The sequence below is a fragment of the Pezoporus occidentalis genome, unplaced genomic scaffold (assembly GCF_034315485.1).
Source record: "Pezoporus occidentalis ecotype Australia unplaced genomic scaffold, CSIRO_AGI_Poc_V1 ctg80, whole genome shotgun sequence".
Taxonomy (NCBI): Eukaryota; Metazoa; Chordata; class Aves; order Psittaciformes; family Psittacidae; genus Pezoporus; species Pezoporus occidentalis.
The window spans coordinates 1,543,704-1,557,798 of record NW_026916159.1 but is presented as its reverse complement, the minus strand read 5'-3'; the positions used below and the strand labels follow the sequence as shown (position 1 = coordinate 1,557,798).

Here is a 14,095-nt window from a genome sequence, read left to right as displayed (position 1 = left end):
CAAGGTTTTGGATGGTTTGTTTCCCATTGTCTTTCTTGCCTTTAGCTGTATGTCGTGCCTCCTAGTTTGAAATACAGCTTTTGATAATATACAGATACTAGGCTCCACATATAAATGCAGATTAAAAGAATATAGAAATGCGAACATCAAGAGATAAAGAAAACACAGTTGATGCAATAGAAAGAGTTTTGTATCCGTAGCTGTGTGCACAAATAAAGCAATAACTGCAACTATATTGGTACTGGTTAATAAATACATTACATCAGAGACTGCCACTGTGACATTATGTCAGTAGTTTATGCTCCTACCAGAGTTGAAAAACCAGTAAGTTTCATAACGTACCACTGTCTGTTAATCTAAAAGGAATTAAAAAAAGAAAGAGATTGCATTTCTGTGGCAAATAAAAAGTTGCCCATGTCACTCAGTGCCTGGGAATCAGGAGTCTCTTTCTTGTGGACTAGATTTTCTTAGCATTATAATGGAGTTTAATCTATTAAAGCTAAATCCAAACATTTCCTCTCCAAACACTTCTGTGTTCCCTCCCTTCATGCCTCTAACCAGGCATTAAAATTGACTTGATGGCACATCCTAGTTCTAATAAGGTGCAAAATGGAAATGATCAAACAGCACAATTAAAATATGAGTCAGCATCTGTGTTTAGTTTAAATTTTCACTTCCCTGCCTCACTGGGTGCAAAATAAACTTTCAAAAAAGGATGCCATATTTGCATCCTCAACAGTCTGATCTTACATATATAGACTTATATATACTCACTTATAATTGCTTATGGGAAGACAAATGATTTTGCCAGTTCTATTACATCCACTCAGTCCACGCTGTTTTTTTAAACATGTGGATAATTTGCTTGATGTTTGAAAGTTTCAGTCCAGGATTTATTTTGACAAAAGCAAATAAAAGCAGCAGTGACAGGTTTTAAAGCTTATTATTTATGAGCAACATTTAATAAATGTTGAGTAAGAGCTTCTGTTATTGGCTGAAAACAGTTACTTGATTTTACTCAGGAAAATATGCTCAAAATACAAGAAAAATGCCTAACAGCAAGATTTGCCTCAAGAGCTTGTACTTGGATGTGGAGGAGCAGAGCAGGCTGGTGGCATAAGATGCATGTATGGCATTTTTAACGCGGTAGAATCCTGGCTGTCCCTGCGTGTTGAGCCTTCTGGGCAAGGTGAGCCAGTTTTCCCTGTCTGTGTGTCTCTATGAAGTCATGACTACAGACATTTGATGAGACCAAATGTCTGAAAGACCTCACTGTTGATCTCTGCTCTTCTGGTTAGATTTAGTACATAGGTCATTTGCCAGGCACAGAGACTGGATAACTAGGTTTGGGAAGGAAATGTCTTAACATTTCTTCTGTGTGCCCTTTTAGCCTCAACACTGCAACTGCCAGTGACAGGACAGCAGCTGTGATCTGTAACAGATGTGCCATGTTTCATTTCCTGCCTGAAACCAGGAGGGACTTGTGCTGCGTGAGCTGCAACATAGTGGCTGCACTGGAAGAAAAGATTCACTCATTAGAAGGACAAACACTGACACTGGGAGACATCAGAAATGCTGAGGAACTGGCTATCAACAAAAGGGAAAAAACAACCCAAAAGCCAAAGAATCAGATAAGCAGATGGGTATTATAACCCTACGTATTCACCAGAGGTATGATGACAAAATGACATCCTACACAACTGCAGCCAGAAGAAAACAGTATGAGTGTGTATGGTGTTCACTCCAAACAGCAGAAGGACCCAGCCACAATCAGAATTAGATGGAAAAACCTGAAATGTCTTCAGCTTTCAGAAAATGAGGTGGCATTACTGAATGAAATACCAAGGAGAGACTGAGGTGCCAGGGTGGCAGACAGTGGGGTTCTCCTCTGCAAGATCCCTAATCCTTGAGGGGACTATGGGAAGAATGGTCAAGAGAATGGTAAGTATCAGGATGCTTCTTGCCACTCCAAGATTAGACGGACCTCAAAACCAAGACTGTGGAACAGATTTTCAGTAGTACTTTCTTACCTTATATTCCATCATTAAAAGTAATGTGAGCCTATGCCTTACTTGTGCCTTTATAAATTTTAACTATGTTTTGTCTGACCAATTGCTGGTTGGATTAGACTCTGTACAAGACAATTGCCATTAACACATGGTTTCTGTTGCACCTGAACAACTTCATCATCCTTGGATGATGTCTTCAGTGACCCCTGTCCAGTTTTCCATTGTTTTGAACAACTGATAATACAGACATAATCTGAAGAAACTGTGGCTGCAAAAACGTCCTTACCTAAAAGTTCTGTTCCTGATGTATGAGACTACAAGAAGCCAGTAAAGCTGATGGGAGCAAGCACAGAGAGCATTCACGTCAAAGCTAACCACATTTAAATCAGTGAAGGTACAACTGATGTAAATGAAATCAAATTCGAACTCTTAGGTTTTTGTCCACAGTCAGAAAATAAGACTCTACAGAGGATGAACATATTTTATAACTAAGAACCTAATATTTTAAGTTCCTGTTTACTTTAAGGTACTTCCAGTGAAACCAGCTCATTTGTTAAAATAAATGTTTGAAATTTCTAAGTACCCCTTCTACCAAAGACCTCTAACTACTTTACAATCTGCGTGATATATAGACTCAGGACCTAGTCTGTTACCGGTTCTTGGATGGGTCTGGATTTACTTCTGAACTTTCTCAAGTCCACAAGATGAGGGTATAACCCAGGTTGTCACCACTGCAGGGCCAAAGAGAAAAAGGTGGTTTTGATTACATACTCCAATCCAAATGAATCAAGAAAAGGAAACGTTTTACCTTTTGTTCATGCTGTGCAGACTGAAGTCAATAACAGAAAATGGCTAATTTAAGTCTACTTTGCTCCACACTTTATTGTCTTTTAAAAGAAGAAAAAAATATTGAGGAAAAGCACTTCAAAACTGACCCTTGTGAGTAAAAACTTCATTGTGCAAGTGGACTAGCTAATCTAAAAAGTAGACGTGAAAAATTAAAAAAGGTGTAGATTTTAGTTATTATTAAGCTAAAAATAAGTAAAAGGAAATAACTGATCCAGCAAGGATTACTTACTTTGTTTTTAATATATCTGTAAATACAAATGGATATATTTTCCCTTATCTTTTGTCCAGATAAAGTCACTCTTGGGCTGAGATCTTCTTTATAAAGTTTGAGCCTGGAGCACATTTTTACAGCTGAGTTATTATCCTTAAAATATGAGTTCATACTGGAAATGCTGGCAGCCCTCTTAACTATTGTATAGCAGTGAGCACAGCTGTAACATGGTAAATATGTTGAAAGTACATGGGGAAAACAGAGAGGCTCAGAGGACTGGTAACAGAATAGGGAGTCTCAATGCTGGGTCACCAGGTTTGATGATTGCTGGGACTGAAAGTCATTATCAAGCTACAGGTGTTCAGTTATATCCAGGCATCAGCTAACCACAGAGAAACTCCATCAAAAAAATACATCACCACAACTGGTGATGTCCAACAGCCCCCCCCCAGGATTTTGAGAAATTCAGGGATGAATCCCCACAGCTGCATCCCTGTAGGTTAACTCTAAGATGAAGGGCAGTGATGGAACAGAGGGGGAGAGGCTTGCACTGTCACTTCCCCACACACTGCCCCATTTACACCAATCACTACTATGCCTTCTCAGGCCATAACCACTGAAGACTGATCCTGAAAGAGTCCATTTTCCACATTAGTGAATGGACAACATCCATCCCATCACACCACTAGTTTCAGAGGAATTCTGGTGATACTGGTAAATGAATGTAGAAAACAGATGAAAAAGTACTTTTTCATCTCCCCAGTTACAGTAGTGCCTAGAATGATCAAATATTTTATTACTACCTCTCTCTTCATTGATAGATTGCAACCTCTTGCTATTTACAACAAATTATAATCCATTTCCACCTACCCTAAAACAGCAGTCAATTTTTGCATAAGCAGATGAATGCAGAGGTCTGCATTTCTCAGAATCAGGCTGTCTGACTGACTGCAACCTTTTGTCATAAAAGTAGCAAAAAAAAAAATAAAAAATAGTCAAAGCAACATCACCAAATGAAGTCCAGGTTTGCTGCTAGGACTTGTTTGCTTACTTGGAGTAAATTAGGTAGGTGTCTGTGGCTCACATTTATCCATACATGCTGCACTACTCTCTATAAAATCTTTGATTTATCATAGCTTTTTGGTGCACCACCATTTCCTACCAGTCACTGTGTACAAGCCCATGTGAATGCACAGCAGTCAGATCCTGACATATGATGAAGATGTTCTCTATTCCTTTACTTGTGTCGCCACACACAGTGTGATTTGCAGAATTTTATGTTGAAGTGAATAATGTTTCTCTGGGCTGTTTTCCTGAAGATCTTTCAGGTATTTGAATATTGTAGAGGTGCTCAGTTTTCTCCAGAAAAACAGCTGACAAGGAACTGCCTATTACCAAATACTACTGTGAAAATGCCTCAGACAATTTACAGCACCTTGTTCTGCTGCCAGAGAGTAAGTTGATGGTCCACTACTGTGACAAATGTACCAGAGTGAGTCTTTGACTAACTAGATGATCAGCCACCTGGACAGCACAGACTGGGTAGATGGGTCTCATGAGTTCAGGACAATGCCTTTTACATGAAGGTAAGAAGATCTCTATGCTTTGGAGGAATATATCACAGTACAAGCTACAGAAAAGAAAAAGGCCAGCTGGATGGTATACATGTATTGATGAGATGAACAGTAAATAATCTGGAGAAAACACTTTTAGGGAGAATAAAACATTACGTGAACTCGGGTCACACTTGACACATAACTGTGACCAAAAGCAAGAAATAATTGGAACTGTCAAAATGCAATGCTCCCACCATATTTCAAAATGACATCTCATTTCAGAATTTACCTAAATTTGAAGGAAAAAAATCCCACTTAAAATCAGTTCAGTAACCAGAAATCAAAACAGAAAGATTATGTATATTTTGTCTTTGTTCTTCCCCTCACTGTCTCCCCACTCCCTAATTTCTTTCCTGGAGTGGAGTCTAACAACATTTTCACAACTTTTCTGTGTCACTACCTTCTCCCTTTGCACATTTTCACTTCAAGACAAGTTTTAGAGTTATTATTTGATTTTGCCCACAAAGCCAAATTTATTATTATTCAGAGTACTACACATGTAATAGTCTCACCAGTCATAGCCAGAGGCAAAAGGTAACCTCAGAGGAAAAAGAAACACAAAATATCCAAAGGAAGATAAATGGGAACTAGATGATAGGCAAAAGGGTAATAACCCCATCTTTTCTTGAGAGCTGTGTGTATAGAAAAAACAGAGTGATCTAAATAATTCCAGAGTGATGGGGACTCAAAGGCTAGACTCTGTGCACTGCATGCCTGTGAATCTTCTGTCTGTGTGAACCTCCTTCCTCCACAAAAACAAACAAACGTTTGTTCTGTCTTTGACATCAAAAGACACAACATAATTAACAGCAGATGTTCTGATAAACTCCAATAGAGACCAACCTCTTGGCAGCCATATTTCTGATCTGCAATGGCTTTTCCAGGCACACAGAAAATCCACTTGTGGGACTAAAAAGTACATGAAATGGTTTTCTGGTAGTGTTTCTTGTGGTGTTTTCTGGTACTATTTCTACTATCAAGGAACTGCAGCATCACAGGATCATAGAATCATAGACTATTTAGAGTTGAAAAGGACCTTAAGATCATCTAGTTCCAACCCCCCTGCCATGGGCAGGGACACCTCACACTAATGATAATAATCATAATAATCATGAAAGACCCTATTTTGTGGTGCTTCAGCTCAGTGTGTCACTGCAAATGATTCTAAATGCAGGGAAGTAATGCAGAAATGCACAGGCTTGAAGCATAAGATCAGAACTAGATGAGGACAAACTTTTAGCAGAAGCCTTTTGTAATCTCAATGGTTAAAATCTCCATAACCCAACAATCACAGTAACATACAGATCTCAGTTTACAGAATCTGACAAATTGGCCTGAAATCCTAGCCACACTGAAATCAATTAGTTTTGTCATTGACCTGAATGCTACCAGGATTTCACATTGTTTTAATCCTCAGAGAAAGATGCCAAACTGTACATTATTATTCAGGTACACAATAGATGTTTATACCACAGACAGATTGTCATTAATTACTGCAAGCAGAAATGATCTTGCTCTTGTTTTCAGATTCAGACTGTAATTGAGGGATCTATTTTTCTTCAGCAACCCAATTTTAAATTTTGTGTTATTTTTATTTTCTGCAGTACTTGTCACAGAGGAGCCTATGGCTGCCTGCAGAGATGTTTAATCAAGAAACAACTTCTCATTTTATCGCAAGACACTGATCTTGTCTAGAAGCTGAAATAATTAACAAAGATCAAGACAACCAACCTCAGAAAAGGAAGGCAGCAAGGCTAATAACTTCCAGTATGAAACCATCTAATAAATACTTGTTATGTGCACTGAGAACAATCCTTAGGCTGAAATGTTGCCATAAATTATTCATTAAAAAGTTCTGGACAGTAAACAAATTTATGAAGATAATGATCTCTTTGCAATTCATGAACTAAAGTGGGGGAAGGGGTCAATCCCCAGAATAAATTGCAACTTATAAATCTACCAGCTGTAGGCATAAAGTACTGATGCAGAGATTCACTGCAGAAATTGTAAAATAAGCCCTGAACGTTCTCTCTTTCCAGAAAGACAGCTTTGAAGAGCAACTGCAGAGCCAAATAATTTAGCATATACTCATTTGCTGTTCTTGACCACAGCACTAATCACAAGTTAGAAATCAAAGCCTTTGGACTATAACGGATGAATCAAATCAGAACTGTGCACAGCATTAGCCCTGGTCTGCTTAAAACTAACGGCAAGCAAGCGTGAAACCTTTGTCAATACAGACTGCGAGGGCTTACTCTAAGTTTGGTAAACACTGATGTACATTTTTGTTTGATGTATCAAACTGCTTTTCCTCAACTGAGGATCCATACTGAGTGACTAGGTGGTTTAATAAGATGAATGAATTTCACAATGGCAAAGTTTACTTCCAGTACATTTATTTAATAGCTGAGGCAACTGATGAAAGAAGCTAGAAATCTGATTAGAAGAAAAAAAAATTAGACTAGAATCTAGACTCCCTCAGGACAATTTCTTGCGCTTTGTATTCTCTGTACTGACAGACAGCATATTTTCTTTATACCTAATTACCAGCAAGACTAAAATTTTACATCTTTGATGTGTATGAGATCAAAGAATATTAGGAAATAAAAGTAAGATTAACATAATTGTCTTGTACAGCTATAATAAACTATGACTACATATACAATCAGACACCCTGCTCAACAGGAAAGCAGAAACTAGAATCAATTGAACTAAACAAGACACTTGTTTAACTTTGCTTCCTCAGCAGCTTCTCACCTCTCCTGACACCTACCACTGGATCACAGACGCAAAGCCAGGAAAGATGGCTGATCTGACACCCTGAGACCCATGGGAGCTCCTGTTTCAGTTGTGTCTTTAAGAAAACCAATGTAGCTGCTTGTGCAGACACAGAGGGCCATCAGCAGGGCAAGAACTAAAGAATCTCCAGGTCCAAAATTGCATACCCCTAATACTTACCTCATCTAAAGGATTAACTTCTATTTGTTTCTTTTACTACAATCGTGTACCTTATGTGCACACACAAGACTGTGCACCAGCCTTCTCTGGAAGTATGCTTTGGCAGTGCAGCCTTTTCCTGTTATGCATATAGGATTGATTTGTCTTTAGCCTTCATGCACACATCATATTTGTTTACTGCAGAAATAATCTATCCCACATGCCCTTGGTCACCGTGCTTGTAATAAGCGTGGGTAAAGCCCTCCCAAATCTTTGCTTGCGAAGCCATCAATCTAGTATTCCTACTTCCTCATCAGCTCAACTGTGAGAAAAAAAAAATCAAAGGCAGCTAAAAGTAACTGTCTTGTAAGAGTGAAACGGGGTGAGAACGTTTGTATCGCTTCTGCTCATTAAGGTGACGTGAAGGGTCTACTTCTGGCTAGGAGCCATGAGCTACTCCTCAGAGCAAAACCATTCTGAAGGTTTTATTTGTCATCAGGTGGCAGTGACAATGAAAAATGCCTATTGCACTTCAAGACAGCTGGTAATAAAGCAGTGCAGGGAATGACTGACAGAATAACAGTTACAGTACCAGTGTAGCTTCTAAGTTTTTACAGCCACTCAGCTGGAATTATACCATTGTATTAAAAGTGGTTTAAGATATAAAAAAAAATCAGATACAGAAGGGCTCTCTCCCTCCCCATTGCTGTACCAGGAAACAGAGTGAAAAAATTTGAGAAAAGCAGGCCTTTTGCTTGATTGAATTTAGATATTTTTACCGTGTAGTTTTTGCTTTAGTTCAGACAAGGGCAAGCCTGAAACATTTCTTTGCTGACAACTGCCTCATTCGGCACCCTTGCAAGCAGCTCCCAACACATCTCAGTCTTCAAAGGCATATTGGTTTTGTTTGTTCTCATTGTAACAGATGTTTTGTATCATGCACTTCAACGAACTAATTCATCTGCAGAGGACCGCCTACTCTGGCTGTTGTGCATCCAGCTGTGGAAATAGCTCAAGAGTCATCTGTGGCCACTTTCATTCCATTCTTCTGATCTCACAGGATCTCAGTGACCGCATCCAAGCCCATAAAAAACAAACAGACCTGAGAACATCCTTTAAAAAAATTTCCAGTGGAGGAGTAATGCTACTCCAGGCAGGAAGCCCTTCTGGAAAGAATGTAACTAATGCTGAAGGAAGATTCACTCAGCTCTGGAAGTCTCCTCCAAGACATGCTGCTTTTATCATATGAACTACCCAGTCAATATTAAGAGGCACTGGAGCAGTGGCATGTGTGATTTTTGATGGAGCTGAGAGCTTCTGACTAACTCAGTGCCATATCAATTAGCCCCAGCATCAGGCAATCAATCACCACTTCTTCTCTGAACGTACTGAGCTCCCATTAGAAGCTGCAAATACCATGAAGCTAGTTCATTTCAACACACTGAGCACTTTTATATACTGTGGCTCTACTGTAATATATTTCTGAAGTAGAAACAAAATCAATCTGAATTGCTTTGGAGTGGAAGCATATCCCATTAATAGCTGTGCACCAGGATTAAAATGTATTAGTGGATAAAAAAAAATCTATGTCTGTAAGAAGTCAATTACTGCTTTCTTAAAAGTGACCAAATAAAACATCTAATACTATTAAAGAATAGATTTTCTGAAAATGCCTTCAAAATCAGATGGGAAAAAAAATCACAAGTCAAAACACACCTGGGATGGTGCATCCATTCCTTGATTAGCTTCCTTAGAAGAAGGAGAAACTTTCTGAATTTGTTGGGAAGTCCACTGCAGTTTCACACAGGAAATAAGTAGTACCTGATAAGATGCTGATCATACACTTCAATATCAGATCCACTGAGTTAGCTAATTAATTTTAAACCACTTAGTCAAGTCACCCATTAAGAGGAAATGATTCAATTGGAGATCCACTGAACTGAGAAACTAGGTGACCAAAACTCCTCCTGGAGCTTGAATTATCCACCTGTGTAAGAGGGCTCACACTATGACAAGACAAGCAGTTAATTTTAGGTTTGAGAAGCAACTATGGCTGTATTTAATTGGACAGCTTGGCAGGTTATTTAATATTGTACAACACCAATTACTGGAATATTTCAGAAACATTTCAGAAGCCTTTGGAAACCTTCAGGAAAATAAGAACCTTATATCAATCATCAGAACTGATTCATTACCTTTTTTCCTTAACTTTGCAGGGAAAATCTTAAAACTTGCTGGCAACTGTCCTATATTTTAAAGATAATGATTCATCTTTTCACTTCTGATCAGGTGTCTTTGCTATAAACTTGTTATTTGGGTGTACCAATGGGTCAGCTGTTTCAAGGCCTGAACAGCTTGCTGCAGCCCATGACTTAGTGAAGCTAAACAATTTCACATTAGCATGCATTGACTTCACAGCAACTAATTAACCAACAATGTGTATGGCAAAAAATGGGAGAGAAGACTTTTGGGATTTTAAGTCTTTGTCTGCCACGTATTCTAACCTTCTGCTGATTCTGCTGTTGCTTGGCTTAGGCTTCCACTTTGGAGCATATCACAGAGATAGATAGCATTCTTTGAAATACAGAAAATACTTCTCAGAGGGAAACCACCACATTTGAGCAAAACTATTGTCCTTTAGAACATATAACATACAAAAGCAATGCCTGTGATGCATCTGTGACTTACACTGGATACTGGAATTACCAACTTCAAAGAGTTCCATCACTTGTATTTATCCACAAAAATTTTACCAGCACAAAAGAGTTAATATAGCCTTTTTGTCTGTGAGAAGAAGAATAAATATAGCATAATACCCAATGAGATATTATCCTAGCTTGGCTGAGAAGATGAAAGGTAAGAACAAGGCACAGTCTCATACTTCACTTGACACTCACAGCATGCTCCCACTTACTCTTTTACTTATCTGTTGAACAGCGTTATGAAAAGAAGCTCAGAGAGGATTCAAATACATTACATATTGGGGAGGCAAGCAGAAATCATCACAAACAGATCATGGCTAATCATCATAGCCCACATGCTCAAAGCCATGACCTGTATCACTGAATTTTTATTTGGAAGACAGATTTGAATGGCATGTAAAACTCCATGAAGAATGACAAAGGAACGCAGCTGAACATCCAGTCCCCATGAGAGGAAGTTCTCTTAGATTATGGTACTATAAACTCCTCAAGCTCTATTCCAATATCTTTACAATGAGCTCACCCCTTTTACAGCACAAACACCTCCAATGCTGCTTTTTTATGAATGGATGGCAGCTGCACACATTGACCTATTTATATTATGCCTGTGGAAGCATCTGTGGTTACTATCCACTGAAGTGCAAAGCCTCAAAAAATGTACACATCACCTGTGCAGTCCCAGCAAAAGGTTTCTCAGTATTATAGCCAAAACTGAATTTTGTCACCCAAGGATAAATGGTCTGGTTTTGCTACCTTGGAAAGTGGAGACAAAACAAAGAAAAGGGCAATACTAGTATGGCGGTCCTGGAAGCTACTCCAGGAAAGTCACACCTGCCTTTACCATGAACATTGGCACAGATTGAAAGTATGTTTGCTGTTGTGAGTCCAAATATGAGCACTGAACCTCCAGGTAGCAGCAACAGCACCAAGACTAGCTTTCAAAGACCATTTTCCCCCCATCACCCTGCCCTTAGGAACTGTCTAAAATTGGCTCTGTAGATGCCTCCCCATTAAAGCCAATGTGTCCATGGTATTGAACACCAGTGAAGATTAGGCTGAAATGTCAGAAGACTGGATACTAAGTGGAGGTTGAAGATACGAACTTGGTGTTACTGTCTGTAGAAGGCAGCATGGAACCAGGGGAATTGCACAGGTCTTTCACATTTTTGCTATTCTCTGCTGTTCTTGGGGGAAGATGTGGCCTGTCACAGCTTTAGCTGTCATGATGGGCGGCTTTGCTTGCTGAACTTGGAGTAGGAGTTAGCAAGGGAGCTAGTACAGCACTGCTACTTCCACAGACACAGATCAGGAGGAAAGAGCACTGCATCTGCCTGTCTACCAGAAGCAGTCAAAATGTTCCTGACAAATGTCCAGCCCCAACTCTCCCTGAAGTAAGACCTCTGAAGCACCAGCAAACACTCATTGCATCAAACACTTCACTCACATTTAAAGTAAGCACACGTACAGCAATCCTCTCTTTCCTATAGAAATGACGTAGCCTGCCAGCAAGAGGAAATGTCAGTGGTGAAGTGCATAAAATCACGCTTTTCCCAAAACACTGCTGGTACTCCTGGCCCAGTAGAACCCAGGGTTAGCCAGGAGTAGTTGCAGCAGTGTGGATGGACCAGCTTTACAGTTGCAGAGCTCTCCCTCCACCTGACAATGGAAAATATGTCTCTAGCCTCAACCCTGTCAGATGTGGGACATCTGTGAGTATGACGCCCACCCTCTTGGCTAGAGGCAGGCGACAGGCTAGCAATTTCCGAAGCTGCAAGCAGGAGTTTTTAATTGATCGCACTAAAGAGGAAGGCTATCAAGCTGGGAGCTGACACAGACTCACATCCTGTGTGGATTGGGCAAAGAGGGGGTGCATAATGATTTACAGATTGCCATACCGGAAAAGTACAAAGGTGTTTGAAAGCACGCTGTTTGCTGTGTGAATCATATGCAACCCTCTTGTCCCATAACGGAAATCAGTAGCAGGGTGTCAGCCCTGTGACCCTCAGCTTGGAGAAGAAGAAATCATTCAAGTTATCCTGGACTGCGCCCTGGATGCACATGTTTTTTCTCTGAGAATTATACAGCTATGTAGGAGGCAGAAATAGACATCTGATAATGAGGAACCCAATTGTTTTCTGCACTGGGGTGTGTGTGGTTTGCAGCATATAGAGAAAAGGTAATTTCCACTTGATTGCTCGCTCTGAAAAGCACAATGGTAAAGGGCTACACTTGGCATTTGGGATGGATGTTAGATACAGGGACTCTCCTGGGCAACAAGGCCTGAAGCAGTGTTACAAAACTTCCCAGGTAACTTATTTAATAGTCATGGAATGGGAAGGCTGTTCAGCAGTCATCCTGTACCTAGTTGTGCTCAAGGCCGTAGTCAGTAATAAGAAATAACAAATAGTATTTAAACCACAGTTAGAAGTGAAATTTCAACCCCTGATTTTCACCTTCCTTTTAACAGGCCATTTGATAAGAAAACCTACCCTGCTGGGAAGGCAAACCGATCTATTTGGCAGGTAGTCAAAAAATAACTATTCAGTGGTTTCAATAAATAACAACTTGGCACTCCTTCAAAATTCTTCAGATTCTGTTGATCTGTCACTGTGTTACACAACTCATTCTTCATCAACCCACTATGAAACACTCAAAGAATGCTCAGTGTTTATACTATTTTATTTCACTATTCATTTTTGCAATCATGTAAGAAAAAGGTTGAAAACATGCTGTCAACAATGTTGCAGATAGCTGATTTATAACAAGAAGCTTTTTGGCACATGCTGTTGAAGGCATAGACTTCGAATGGATTTATTCCCAACTTACACCAGTTTGAGATGAAAACAAGGCCACAAGGTTACAACCTGAGAACTGTAATTAAGCAATCACTCCACTTCAGCGGAGCTGAAATCAGGTTAGAAAAGATACACATGGTTTGATCTAGATTTACCTCTGTACTCTAAAGCTTAGGTCAATATTACATTCTTTTTAAAGACATTTGAACTGAAAAGAAAGCATTTTATCTAACAGAGTAAAAAATGAATGGCAAATAGTGTTAGACCTGACTATATTCAATAATAAGCTATTACTTATGATATCTTGGATAGTTCTAACTTTCAGGATGTCAAATCACAGTGTACATTTGTATATTGATATAAAAAACCTGTAAGCACTGTCTCTTGGAAAATCATTTAAAAATACTTATATTATTAAAGTGCTTTACCAGTTGCAGTCAAGAAGGTGTTAATTAGTCACCACTTACACACCTCAATAAGCATATCAGGAATTAATACAGAATGGAAGAAAAAAAGAAGACAAAACCAGCTACACCTAGAGGCCAGAAGTAAGATGTGCTAAAAGTCTGTCTGAGACTTTGCAAATGATATTCAAACATGAAACAAAAGGTTTCTCACACAGATAAATGAAAAATAGGGGCAGAACCCAGAGCTGGACTCCCCATGCAGTGAGGATGGGGTACATACACATTAAAGATACTTCAGAAGTAGCCCAAACAGGATAAGGAGATGGCTTCAGTTTCCCATATGAGCCATCAGACAGCAGAGGCAGCTTTCTGAGAATGAGAGTTTAGGCAGAGGAATAAATACAGTCAAAGGAGATGAAAAAAACAGAAGTCTTTGAACTCAATGAGTTCACGTGAAATGAGGAACAAGGACTGGATCATCTCTATTGCAGAGCAATGGAAGAGCTGGCACACGGAAGTAGAGGTCCAGTGGCTACGACTAAAGTATATTAATGAAGATAAAACATAGG

At 39.4% G+C, this 14,095-nt stretch overlaps 2 protein-coding genes across 11 annotated transcripts in view; one reads left to right on the top strand and one right to left on the bottom strand.

The window, feature by feature from the left end:
- The window catches only part of RBMS3 (RNA binding motif single stranded interacting protein 3), a 729,877-nt gene that overhangs the window by 40,565 nt on the left and 675,217 nt on the right, over positions 1-14,095 (bottom strand). The window lies entirely within an intron of this gene.
- Positions 1-14,095, top strand: part of LOC134155902 (aggrecan core protein-like) — a 667,433-nt gene that overhangs the window by 229,712 nt on the left and 423,626 nt on the right. The gene's annotated exons all lie outside the window — the stretch shown is intronic.